At 43.0% G+C, this 14,375-nt stretch overlaps 1 long non-coding RNA gene across 1 annotated transcript in view; it reads right to left on the bottom strand.

Annotated features, from left to right (window-relative positions):
• Positions 1–1,017: 1,017 nt before the first annotated feature.
• LOC308573912 overlaps positions 1,018–14,375 on the bottom strand; it is a 33,276-nt gene continuing 19,918 nt past the window's right edge. Inside the window, exons 2-3 of the long non-coding RNA XR_014002223.1 lie at positions 6,598–6,763; positions 1,018–1,203 (exon numbers count right to left, since the gene is read on the bottom strand). This is a non-coding gene — a long non-coding RNA (uncharacterized lncRNA). The remainder of the gene's footprint in view (positions 1,204–6,597; positions 6,764–14,375) is intronic.

Below are 14,375 nucleotides of genomic sequence, written 5' to 3'. Positions count from 1 at the left end.
CTCATCCCCGACCCCACCATCATTAGGCTGATGTGAGTTGTACATCAGCAACATATGGAAGGCCAAATGTTTCCCATGCCTGACATATAGTTCATAGTCACAGAGCAAGTTGAGTGAGCTTTGAACTGCTTGTTGTCTCACTGTGTAGCCTACATTGTGAGGATAAAAAGGGGGGGAGGGACTTCACATTAATCCTTAGAGGGTAGGTAGGAAAAAAATGCAACAAATAAAATAAGGCAGCTTATTCAATTCACTGAACTTGCTTAAAACGAACACAATGATATCTGACAGTATTCAAGAGTTAGAAGTCTCTGTAAGAATTACTTTGTGCGTTTCCACCAATGACTCCCTTGGTTAGCTTCGCACACACACACACCAATTGCCACTTACTTGTAGTACTCAAACCATCGCAGAAAGGAAAATGTGAGCTGTTTAGACAGAATCTATAAGGCAGAATAGAGTGGTTTTAAAGCATTCTCAACAGGGGGGATGAATACAAGAGAAGGGCGGGAAGAAAAAATCTATTAAAAATGAAAATAACAAAGTCTTTTAATGTCTAAGGGGAAAATAGAGACTGATTTTGTGCAAAAACGGTACGACGTGTTCATTGATCTTTTCTTTTCTTTTTTTCTTTCCGAGAGACAAGAAGAAATTGGCTGGTGACTGAATAAAAGAAAATGAAGTCCCATTAATATGATCTGTCGAAAGAAAACTTGCGTAAATTGATCAATGCTATACAAGCCGTTCCTAACCTTTCCTCTTGTTTGAAGAGGATATTGTGTGTGTGTGTGTGTGTGTAGATGTTTACCCCCCTACAACAGCATAAACAATACACACCAACAATTTCAGGTTGCTTTTTAGACAGTTTCCCAGTAATATAAGAAATATAGAACTTCTGAAACTCGACCTGGCAATAGATTTCTCTCTCCACATTTGCCCACAGAACCAAAGTTTGAAGCTAGCTTTTGAAAAAGAAAAAGAACCTGATGGCCTTTTATTTTCTTCTCTGGGTTTATTTTGGATTCAAAACAAGAAGTTTACAGAAGCTATGTAGAAACTCTTAGGCTACAGGACATAGGTGCTGGGAGGTTGCACTGCATCATGGAGCTTGTGGTCTTAAAGCTGCATGAAGAAGACCCTGTGTAATGATTATTTATCATCACACCTCTGGGTTGCAGACTCAGCTGGTGAATTCCAACAGGACTATATCAAAAACAAGAGTACAATGAATAATTATTGTTGTTGTTATTAATTACCCACCATTCAGCCTAAGTTCCCAAGTGGGATACAACATTAAGAGGAAGACATCTCCATGCTCAGGGGAACACCAAGATTTGCAGACATTAAAAAAAAAAACTTAGGGGGGAAATTCTAAGAGGATAAACCCCTACCCCCCCAAATAATAATAATAATCAAAGAGGACTGAGTATGTTCAGCAGCTACAAAATGCAGAGCATCTATTGGGAGGGAAACAGAAAGATGGAATATTCTGGAAAAGAGAACTGCTGGCTGGCCAATATATTGAAAAGGGCAACCATACACTGAAACATGTGTTTCAGTGGCCCGCTGTTATTTTAAACAAGTACTTCTGAGTGGGAAGTAAGAGAGCCAATGTAGGTAGTGTCTATCGTGTTGGGCTTTCAAGTAAAGCAGGGAAATATAGGCCGTTAGACCTTTAAAATATCACCTCCTAAGTTTCTTCCAAAGTTCCCCACTTCCCTCAGCACTGACCACATTTGGTAAATGAAAAATGGTTTACTTACAAATCCTTCAAAAGTCAGATTAATGCACTTTTCCATACAGCAGCAGGAAATGTTTAACTTAGATTAAAGGCAGTTTAACTTAGTTTCAAATTTGGTAAACGGCTTGCTAAAGCCACATGGTCTACATACCGGTAGGGTTCACATGGTAGAATGAGAGAGAACAAAGAGTTGCAACCTTTCTTCCCAAGGTGAGGGTGTGTGACCTAGCTAAGCCTGTCAGGACAGCTTATTCTATGGTCTTAACCCCTTCATTCATTCATTCAAGTTAAGCTTTTTGGTCATTTGAGGCTGGATATATCCCACATTTAGGTCATTCTCCTGTTCTCTGGTCAATGAGTTCTCCACACTACATAGCAAATCACAGTCCAAAAGTATTGCTTTGACCAGGAGGTCCCATCCGTCTTGAAGCAGGAAAAACAATATGATAGTAAATATGTATGCTATGGAACTGCTGGCTCTTAGCTCTGGTTATGCAGTTTCCCCCTCCTTTTTTGTCATGATGGAAATCCAGCTACATTACCAGCTCTACATTGCTGTTAGACCCAGGATCCAATATACTGGTATATGTTCTGAGCATGCTCAGCGCTGTTTCCTTGAATGCCACATCTACACACTAGCAAAGCTCAGGGCCCAGCTTCCCTGACTAGCCTTGTTTTATTCTTTATCACTTCTTTCACTGGTTGCATGAGTGAGTTCCACAGGATCCATTGTGAATCTCTTGTTTGCAAAATAAATGGGTTGGGGTTTAGTTTTGTTTTTATACCATTTTTAAAGGATGGCAAGATTGGGGTGTCAAAATATTTTTAATATTTATTTTTTGCCACATTTCCTGTAGCAGTTCATCCTCATGAAAATGCTAAGAGGGTCCTATACCCATCACAGAGCTACAATTCTCAGAGTGGTGTAACCAGTGCCAGATTTATGTATAGGCTAAGTAGACTGAAGCCTAGGGCCTCTATATCTAGGGGGCCTTGCCAGACTGCCCAACACCCAGTGCCGCAGACTCCCCTCTCCCAAAATTGCAAACCCAAGACTTCATGCAAGGGCAGGGCAACTCAGGCCCAGCAACTATGAGACTCAGGGCTAGCCAGTGGGACCCAATTTGAAGCAGTGGAGCACAACTTGAATTTTTTTCCTGTAGGGCCCCAGTTCACAACCAAAGGCTGCAAAATCTTATAGATATAAATAAAATCCATCTAGATTGCCCTGGTGCAGGGGGGCCCTTAGGAGCGGCACGTGGGGCCCAATTTGGCCAAATTGCTCCAATTGCCTTAAGGTCAGTCCTGATGAGACTGTGCAGGGGTTGGACTTACAAGCCATGCACCTTCTAGGTCCCTGGTGTCACTATTCAGAGTACAGACTCAAGGACTTGTTATGGAAATAAAGGGGGACACTTATTGGAAATCAGTTTTGTTACCTCTTCCCCCCCTAAACCCCGAGACAATGAGTCCAGCCACCTTTTATTCACAGTCACATAAGCACTACACTACAGCATGGCCATAAACCTGTACGTTCAACCGCTGAAATATACACCCAATATGTAGCAATGGAGATTTATGTTACTCCTTTATGAATGAACACTGTGTTTTATGAATGAACTCTGTATTTGTGAATTACCTAAGAGCCACCAATAGGGAGCTCTAGAATCTGACAGCTAACCAATTGGGTACTACCAAACAGCGACCTCTATTGCTGAAAGCAGGTAACCAGCAGGGAATGCTTCAGCTCAGCCTTTGCACTGTTGGCTTAACACCCCCTGCTGTGCAGGTAATGGAGAAAGCTCGTAAATTGTATCCCTTCTGGCATCCTGGCCAACTCTATTACATTGGTGTAAACCCTGGTGCACCAGAAGCCCAGAATAGCAGCAAATAAAATCTGCTCATACATCAGCAACTGATAAGACTTGTCAACCAGTTCTTCCAAGTCCTCCTAAATTATAAAGCTCCAAAATACAGGCCAAAAGAGAGCAGGTCTGGGAAGAGTGAGGCATACAATGGGCACCACCAGTGAAAAGGCCCTGCTCCATGTAGCTCCTGCCCTGTCATTTGATAGAGTCTGTTGGAGTCTCCAGGTCCAGTACAAAGACCATAAGAAGAGAGAGCAGGGACCTTGAAGTTTCCAACAGCTGTTAATCAAGCAAGCAAGCACACAGGTCTCCTTTGTCACAGTAAGGATGCCTATGTCCTGGCCAGGCCTGCGCCCAATCTTGTTTTTCTACAATCTTGTTTGTTCTCAGTAACCAAAATTATATTATCAACATATACAAGCAGAAAAGTTAAATGATAACTAATCAGAGGCAGCTACAGTTGCAAATGGTAACAAAATATATGTGAAAGGAAGAGGAGCAGGTTTGCTCAAGTGTGTTGCAGGTAGAAATACTGTTTGTAATGAAGTGAGAGCAGTAGTTTACTTGCTCGAATTAACAAATAAGAAAGTTTTGAGAATTTAAATTCTAGATTAAAATTGATATCTTAATTGAGAATGGAATTGTAACAAAAACACTGGGGCCAAATTTGAATAGTAGAGTGCCTGGTATCTGATGGGCAATCTCATCCTTTATTTACACACTGTGGCTGCAGACCAAAGCACTTGTCAGGAGAACTATGAGATTCAGGTGAGGGTCAGATCCCTTGTCAATCCAAGCAGGTATGTTACAGGAAGACCCAGCCTGCCCAGGCCTGTGGTCTGCCCAATGATCAGTTATTGCAAAAGTTTTTCAGTTTGGATCTAAATCCGCCCCTGGGCGTAACAGTAGGTTTCCCATACATCCAGAATTTCCCGGATATAGCCGGAATACTGCAGTTGGAAGCAGTGTCTGGGTGGAAATAGTTTAAATGTCTGGGGAAATCCAGATGTATGACAACTGATGTCAGAAGTCTAGATCTAGGCAAATTTCCTGAAAAACAGCTTTTTTGGGGGGGGGACACAAACTCAATATTGCAATCTTACGTATTACTCAAGCCCTCTTACTGTGGCATTGTAGCTCTGTGCAAGGTAATGGTAGCAACTCTCAGAATCCATAACAAGCTGCAGTTCCCAGAATTCTTTGGGGGAAGCTGTGAGTGTTTAAAATGGTATTAAAGGTAAGGTAAAGGGACCCTGACCATTAGGTCCAGTTGTGACCAACTCTGGGGTTGGGGCGCTCATCTTGCTTTATTGGCCGAGGGAGCCGGTGTACAGCTTCCAGGTCATGTGGCCAGCATGACTAAGCCGCTTCTGACAAACCAGAGCAGCGCATGGAAACGCCGTTTACCTTCCCACTGGAGCGGTACCTATTTATCTACTTGCACTTTGACGTGCTTTCGAACTGCTAGGTTGGCAGGAGCAGGGACTGAGCAACGGGAGCTCACCCCATTGCGGGGATTCGAACTGCTGACCTTCTGATCAGCCAGTCCTAGGCTCTGTGGTTTAACCCACAGCGCCACCCGCGTCCCTAAAATGGTATTACAAAGCTTTAAATTTATGGTCTGAATGTGGGCAACCACTCCCAGTTGTGGTCCAAAACAACTGGTGGGCAACAAGTTGGCAAAGGATGCCATAACAGCTGTCTAAACTATACTAGATCCTGTCACCAGGCCTTCCTTGGAAGGACAGAGACGAGCTTTAAGTGTGTATTATTTTGCCTCTCCTTAGTGTCACCCATTTACTGTTCTTTGACATTTGTGGGTAATATTCTTTTTCCCTCCCCTTCCAAGAGTTTAATTTAATACCAAAATCCAATTATTATGTAAATACAAGCCTGGTTATAATTGTCAGAAAACAAGTTAGCATAACAATGGAAAGCAGGGACTTCCTGAAAGTAAAAGCCAGCTCTGATTTATGACAGTCTTTCAAGTATGATTGATAAAACCAGTTCTGAGAAAAAAGTAGTGTGTGTGTGTGTGTGTGTGTGTGTGTGTGTGTGTGTGTGTGTCCCTGTAGTGTTTTCTCTGCCTTGCTGTTTCTCCAAAGTGTTTCTGCAAAGTAAAGTTTCTTTGGAAGGCAAAACTTCACCGTAAAATTCATTGTCTTGGTGGTTCATTTGTTTGTTTTTCCTTTTGTTTTGCTTAAAAGGCAACCCCCCCCCTCCAGCAAACCACACCAAAGTCATTATTTAAAGTGCCTCTTCTCCGTTCCTCCCCTCAAATGTTCCTAGCAGATGTTTATTTAGAGAATGTGCTGGCTTTCTCTTGCTAGACACAGAAGTGACATTTCTTGAGGGTTTTAGCTGGAGAAATTTGTCTTCTTCATCATGTCTTTAAACATCTGTAAAAGGCAACGGAATCTTTATTATCTTGCTAACTTGAAGTGAAACAAAACAAAAAAAAAGCAAGCAAGCAATATCTTAGCTCTGAGTCCAAAAGAAACTGTATTTAATGGGACTGACAGATGAGAAATATCTATCCTGAACGTTTTGCTTCAGTAGAAACTCACCCTCTGACCTCTTGACTTCTGAGTAAGGCTGGCGCTTTCTAAAAAAGAACATTCCATTTCCTTCAGATGTGTTTCTTTTTAAAAGAGAAGATTTTTGTTGTTTTGCTTCTCTCCATATTTCTGTTATCTGCCTTAGGAAATAAAGCATTACCCAGAGGATTCAAAACTGTAAAAACAAAGAAGGGGTCTGATGCCCTAGATGGATCTGTTTATGTGGTGCCATTTTCCTGGGTTGTTCTACACAAACACACCACAACTGGGTTTCCTTTTTGACTTTAAAGGAGCATATTATTATTATTATTATTATTATTATTATTATTATTATTATTATTATTATTTCTTAATGAATGTTTAATATGTAGTATTTTTCAAGTCCCACCTCCGTGCATCCTGTTTGGCCTTAACGCTATTCATTTTATACCTCTGGTACCAATCGCAAGTGGGGAGAGGGAGTTGCTGCTTTCAGGTCCTGGCTGGAGGCGTCCCATGGAAATCTGGTATGCCACTGTGAAAAGAGGGTGATGGGCAAGATGAGCTTTTGGCCTGATGCAGCAGGATTCTCCTTATGTTTTTACGGACTGCAGCTCCTGTAGGGAAAGCTGATTTAGGATATAGGAAATTATCTCATGCTAAGTCAACAATTGATCCCTTTAGCTCAGGATTGCCCCTGAATACTAGTTCTTGAGGATCTGGAGCAGGAAGAAGGCTGTTGTGCTCATGCTCTCTGTGTAGCCATCTCAGAGGCATCTGGTTGGCCACTGTGAGATCAGGATACTAGGATCATCCTACTCGGGTGTAGGACCCTGGCAGAGACACATGCCCAACTGGCATGTTCTCTCCCTCCTGGTCAGTTGGGAGCTTCAAAAGCTTTCTCCAGCCCGAACATCACAGCGACTGATACCAAGAAGCATCAGCACACTTAGGATCCTGCAGAGTATTTGCAGTTTGCATAACAGAACTCAGTAGCACAGCATTTTGGCTAATCTACATTTTGGCTAATTTACATATAACACACTCGGAGCATTCTGACTTAGCTCCTTCCTCTTTCTCATCAGACAGCAAAGAGAGAAAGAACAAAAGACAATAGTCCCACTTCATGGAACACAGTAATACCAAAACATCCTGTCTCCGTCACTTCCCACACTGTGGAATGAAAACATACACTGTCATGTGATAGACAACAATCTCAGAGCAAGAATCCTAACAGACTAGACTGGTGTTTGACTTGCTCCACTTCTTAAATTCTCATAGGAACACAGTTCCGTTTTTGATGGGCTGCCGGTCATTTCCTTTATCCCAGATGCAATGCAGTTCCAGGTAATTGAGTACAATACATCGGCTGCCATTAAAAATGGAAGGCCACACTGATGACTCCCATGTTTCTGTAGGAACTACAATATCCTTTTTTTAAAAAAAAAGTACCATGGAAGGAACCACACTACATCTGGGTTATTTTTCAGGCAGTGAAATAGTGGCAGCCCAGCCGAGAAGATAGCTGGGATTCTGCTGAAGCTGCTGCTGCTGCCATAAATAGTGACAAACTAATTAATAAAAAAGTTTAAAAGAATATAAAAAGAATATAATAAGCCCCAGCCACTACTGCAAAGGTAAGCAATGATTTTTGGCCCACTTTACCACAGTATATGGACTTTTGTACACTGTGTGGCCAGGACCTCCATACAGACTGCCCAGGCTTGCACCCCAAACAGATCACTTCAGTGTTGCTAACACAATGGTTTGACTTCACCTCCTGAAGCGCACTCCATTGTCTCTTAAGACAAATGGATGCTAACAACTTGACTGGAGAACTGCCTTGCAAAATTCAGAGAAGTGCATCTTCCAAAGGATGGCTGTGTTTCAGTTCATGCACTGTTTTGGAAAGTTTGAATTAGGTTGATTTGCCTTTAAATGTGAACTGAGTTGAAATTCTCCCCCATTTCCTGTTTCTGATCAGGTAAGTCACGAAGCACATCAGAGGCAAGCACCAGCCACCTCCAGTTCCCCACTGATGCAATAAAATAAAATAAAATAAAAATCACAGGTCTACAAAGTAATAGCCAAGTGTCTAAGCAATGTGCAGGAGGTATTTTTCACCCCACTGAAATCTCCAGCTTGTTTGTTTGTTTGTTTGTTTGTTTGTTTGTTTGTTTGTTTGTTTCCAGTCCAACGTTCAGTGAAGGCCTATTTAAATAAAATAGACTCTTTGCCTATGCTTAACTCCAGGTCTAAAACCCTTGCAGCAGAGGGGTGGGATGAGTAAGGTCGAGGGAGTCAGAAATTTGGAACGCTGCTATGTGTTTGAAGAGTCTTCCCAAGTTATGCTTGGCTGAAGCACTCCTGATTTAAGGATTCATTCTTCCACAAAGAAGCATCCATTAATTGCTCATGTTTAATTCTACTCTTTCTGTGCCAGCTGGTAAGCTTGTTGTGCAACAGTCGTAAATATTTGCAATGCCCGAGTTTCGTAAAAAAGAAAAAGAAAGAAATCAGCACTCATAATTAATTCCTCATCCAGGGTACTCCTGACCGCCGGTCTTTCACCTGACTGATTCGTATGGCCGCTAACAGCTCATTACGTATTAATCATTTCCTCTGCAGAAGCAATCGCCAAGTGGCTTGGTTGGCACAGGTCCAGGGATTGGCCTATTCTGAGTTGGATGGTCATACTGGGATTCCCTTGGATCAGTTATGGGTCAGAGGAAGTCAGTGATGGTGTCTTTGCTTGGCTGCAGTTCCAAGAAAGTTGTGTGGGGGAGGGAGGATGGAGGGACCCACCACTTACTGAGGGAATGGGCAGCGTTAGCACTGAATGCTAACAAATAGTGGGAAACAAAAGTGGTGTACTGAAGTTTCTCTCTTTCCATTCACTTGATGCTGTCACCAGAGGCGCCCTCTTAAGTCCCTTCAAGGCCACCTTCCCTTTTCCATTGAGAACCAGTGTGGTGTAGTGGTTAAGAGCAGTGGTTAAGACTTGTAATTTGGTGAACTGGGTTCAATTCCCCGCTCCTTCACATGCAGCTGCTGGGTGACCTTGGGCTAGTCACACTTCTCCGAAGTCTCCCAGCCTCACTCACCTCACAGAGTGTTTGTTGTGGGGAAGAAAGGGAAAGGAGATTGTTAGCTGTTTTGGGACCCCTTAGGGTAGTGATAAAGTGGGGTATCAAATCCAAACTACTACTACTACTACTACTACTACTACTACTACTACTACTACTACTCTTCTTCTTCTTCCCCTTCTTCTTCTTCTTCTTCTTCTTCTTCTTCTTCTTCTTCTTCTTCTTCTTCTTCTTCCATTGTAACTGTGGCATCTGTATCTGTCAGAAGCCACATGAATGCCATACATTTAAATCAGGGCTTTTTTAAAAGCCGGAATTTGCTGGAACTCAGGTCTGGCACCTCTAATGGTTCTATAAAGTCCCTGTCACAGCAATCGGCAGTTTGGTGTCCTCCACATTTTCTAGACTCCACCTCCCATCTTCCCTAACCATTGGCCATGTTGGCTGGGGTTGATAGGAACTGGAGCCCAGGATATCTGTAGGGCGTCAACATACACTGTGGGAAAGGGAACGTTATTGTCTGTCCACAGCCGAAACAAAGGGGCAACATTTCTCCTGTGGTTACTATATTATTATTGTTGTTGTTGTTGTTGTTGTTGTTGTTGTTGTTGTTGTTGTTGTTGTTGTTATTATTATTATTATTATTATTATTATTATTATTATTACCCCACCCATCTGATTGGGTTTAATGTGATACATTTAAAGCACTACGATACCCCTGTAAACAGTTATGGCTCCTGCCAAAGAATTCTAGGAGGCATACAGAGCTATACAGGGCCTGTCCAAGACATTTTGACGCCTGAGGCAAACCACAAAATGGCATCCACCACCACCAGGGAAGAAGAGGAAAGTGTGCATCAGGAACAAAGGAAGATCTACATGTGGTGCATTCCTTGGAGGCTGGATCAGCTGCCCTTGTGGATTCTGCCACCCAAGGGAGAGCCAGCCCTTGAGCTATAATTCTCAGTGTTCCCTATGAAGGCAGATTGATTGATAAACCACTCCAGGAAGGGAACAGCGTCCTCCTAACAACTCTCAGCATCCTTAAAAAACAACATCTCCCAGAATTCTTTGGGGGAAGCCATGCCCGTCTAAAGTGGCATCATGGTGCTTTAAATGTATGGTATATCACAGGATTTGATTATTGGTTGATCAATAGATCTCTCTCTCCTGCCCCCACCCCTCACAACACCACAAGGCAACGTTTGAGCTTACAGGCTCCTTTTCATATATATGTGAGCCAGCTCTGTACAAAGCATGTGAAATACGTTAAGGCCACACATTTTTTATATTTATTGGAAACAGCCTAAATAATTAAACTCAATGGGGTTTTTTGGTGGCTTTGGGGCTCTTGCCTAGAGTGAAAGGTCACAACCTGACATACCATCGGCCTACATGGTCCCGATGATTGACAGGAAGAGGAAATAAGTTGATATCCTTCACGTGGGAATCACAGCTTGCAGCGCCTCAGAGTAAGTGGATCGGGAGGCAGCTTTGTGGGAAAAGTTAATTGTGTTATTATTCAAAATCTTCATTCCCAAAGTTTGGCTCAATGGCGATTTATTTACTTAGGCGATAAAACAGCTGTGTGTCATAATAAAACACAGGTCACTGGCTGTTATTTAATGTGCCGAAGTGGGAACCTTGAGCGTTGTGTGGGTTACATTGGGATATATGAGAAGCTTTGAATTCTTGCACAGTTCTCGACGTTGCATAGGAAATAATTAAAGTTATTCTTCCTTGTTTGCTTGCTTTATTTTTAAAGGTACACACACTGGCTTGAACGATGTACTTTTTTGGCCCCACAGATTTCAGTGGGGACATTGGGCTGCCTCAGAGTAGACCAATTTAAGCTGATAGACATGACAAGCATAGGTTCATTAATTTCAGTGAGTAGGATTGGACAAATCTGTCAGTTTTGCTTCTCCTCATTTCCACATAAGATTGTAGGGGGTGGGGATAAGGTCCTCATGAAAATTCACCAGCATTTTAATGCAAATTCCCATTCATATACAGTACACATTTTTGTGTGCGATTTTACCTAACACACCCAATATTAAAAAGCAGCATTCCCTAATACGATGCATTTTAAATGTTATTGTTGCTAATATTTTTATGCACACTCTGCCCTAATGTATGTGTTTTGTATACATTATTTGGTTGGAGAGCTGCACTGTGCTGGCACACTTCTTTCTTTAAAAGCATTTATAAATTACAAAAATCACTGAAACAAAAATGTAAGATAAGGCAGAAATATGAAACAAAAATACAGTGGTACCTCAGGTTACATACGCTTCAGGTTACATACGCTTCAGGTTAAAGACTCCGCTAACACAGAAATAGTGCTTCAGGTTAAGAACTTTGCTTCAGGATGAGAATAGAAATCGTGCTCCGGCGGCGTGGCAGCAGCAGGAGGCCCCATTAGCTAAAGTGGTGCTTCAGGTTAAGGACAGTTTCAGGTTAAGTACAGACCTCCGGAACGAATTACCGTATTTTTTGCTCTATAAGACTCACTTTTTCCCTCCTAAAAAGTAAGGGGAAATGTGTGTGCATCTTATGGAGTGAATGCAGGCTGCGCAGCTATCCCAGAAGCCAGAACAGCAAGAGGGACTGCTGCTTTCACTGCATAGCGATCCCTCTTGCTGTTCTGGCTTCTGAGATTCAGAATATTTTTTTTCTTGTTTTCCTCCTCCAAAAACTAGGTGTGTCTTGTGGTCTGGTGCGTCTTATAGAGAGAAAAATACGGTAAGTACTTAACCTGAGGTACCACTGTACATAAAAGAGCCTGCTGGATCAGACCAATGGTCTGAGTATTTCAGCATCCTGTTCTCACAGTGCCCAAACAGATGCCTGTGGGGAGCCAGCAAGCATATGTAATTAAAAACAGAAATTCAAGTGCTTGAAACACGTAAAACAGAGTCCAATGTTGTGAGTCAGGGAAAGCCTGGCCAAACAGATAAGGCCCCATCTGAATTATACATTTAAAGCAGCATCATACCACTTTAAATAGTCATGGCTTCCCTCAAAGAATCCTGGAAACAATAGTTTGCTAAGGATACTGAGAGATTATTTTGGAGAGCTCTATTCCCTTCACAAACCCAGTATTCCCAGAGTCCAGCCACTCTGGTATTGTCTTGTTTTCTCTTCACAACAACCCTGTTAGGTAGTGCAAATCAAGAGACTGGTCCAGGGTCACTCAACGAATTTCATAGCTCAGCAGCAATATTAACTCTATTTTTCCTGGACTCACATGCTTTCTTCATGGCCTCAGACAAAGTTCAGTTATTTATCAGGCGAGAACAGGCACGGGGTGAGCAGGAATGGCTGGAGAGGGCTGCTACATCTTACCTGAGGTAGCCATTTCACTCTGCCTAATGGCAGAGCTGGCTCAAAATTACTGTATTTACGCAAATCTAATGCACCATCGAATCTAATGCACACCTCAATTTTCAAAATCTTGAAACAAAACAAAAAAGTATTTGCTGACACCATCAAATCTAATGTGCACCATGATTTTTGTGACTTAATTTGGCCAAAAAAGGTGCACATTACATTTGAGTAAATACGGTATGCCATGCTGCCTAATCCTGAGACACTGTGTTGCAGCCAATCACAGTGCCTGATGGTATGCTTTGATCCCATCTGGATCAGGAGAGGGTTCTATTCCCTTCACAAACCCAGAATTTCTGAGTCTGAGCACACAGAGGCCCATGTAGCTCATAAAACCAGCATCCCACAACCTCCCCTATTTTGGGGGGACTACAATTCCCATCACGCCCAGTCAGCCATGCTGGGAGGCTGTACTAGACTATGCCCCACCCTCAGGCTGAAATGTTCCTGCATTGCTTTCACAACTTGGCGCTTTGGACAATTTGTCTCAGGCCTCATGGCACTGCTTGACCTAATAACATGCCCCTTTAACATGTTTTTATAATGGTTTGTTGAGGAAGATGCTTTTCTTCCTCACGGTTTATCACTCCACCTGCTTTAATAGATTGTAATGATCTTCACGGAGACTTGCAATAGAATGAAATCCATGACGCCGCAGAACAGTGAAGTGTAAAGGGAGAAGACGAGGAGGGGAAGGAGAGAGGAAGGGGGGGAACCTTTCAAATTATTGTTCTGGTGCCAAAGGTGCCCAATCACCTTACACCTGTGGATTAGTTCGTTGCCATGGAAATGCACCGTCGCTTTACAGGGCCACGATGCGGTGGTACCCAGATTACTGACTCTGAGAAACACAAAGGGGACGGAGGAATTGTGGGTTATTATTAGAGCTGCAGCTGGAGATTATGTTGTAAACCTGGGATTGCATGGAGTGGCAAATGGGTGGCGGGGGGGAGAGAAATGAATATAGCTGTAGCCTTGAAACACAGCAAAGGTGGGGAGGCAGAGATGGAGGGGAAGGAGGGGTGCTCTCCAGTGATTACTGCAGGAATTGTCCCCTTTTATAATTTCCCCCCACCCAGCCTGAATAGGTATTTTCCTGTCAACCAGAGTGAAAGGGTGGGAGATAGCCTGCTGAGTCTGCATGCCAGTACAAAAACCAAGCCTGGAGCCTTTGTTTTTCTCCCTGAGAACGTGAGCAATATAGTAATACATTAGCAAAGTGTCCATTGCCCATCTCTCTCTCTCTCTCTCTCTCTCTCTCTCTCTCTCTCTCTCTCTCTCTGTGTGTGTGTGTGTGTGTGTGTGTGTGTGTGTGTAGGGAGGTTAAAATCCAGAGAAGAGGGCACACAAACACTCATCAGGCACCACCCTGTGGGGTCTCTGTCTACAGAGGATGGAACACCCAGGGTCAGGGATGGAGCACAGGATGTAAGACAACAGTGCTTTCATATTCCACGTAGGAATGAAAAGCAGCCACTATCACTGGATTCCTCTCTCTGCTCCTAGCCCAAATGCTGAGCAGCTCACAGGCTCCTATTGCATCCATCTGCTGCTACTAATGGGCTCACTCGCTGGGTGGGTGAACAATATAAGAAAGGTCTCATTCAGCCAGGGGGTCCTGGAACCCAGAGCTATTAAGCTCAACAATGGGGGTTTACAAAATGCTGTCAGTATAGTTAGTCGGGACATGGGTGGCGCTGTGGGTTAAACCACAGAGCCTAGAACTTGCCAATCAGAAGGTCGGCAGATCGAA

This window comes from Podarcis bocagei (assembly GCF_964188305.1).
Source record: "Podarcis bocagei genome assembly, chromosome: 14".
NCBI lineage: Eukaryota > Metazoa > Chordata > Lepidosauria > Squamata > Lacertidae > Podarcis > Podarcis bocagei.
The sequence above is the reverse complement of the archived record's forward strand: the minus strand, read 5'-3'. Positions and strand labels throughout refer to the sequence as shown.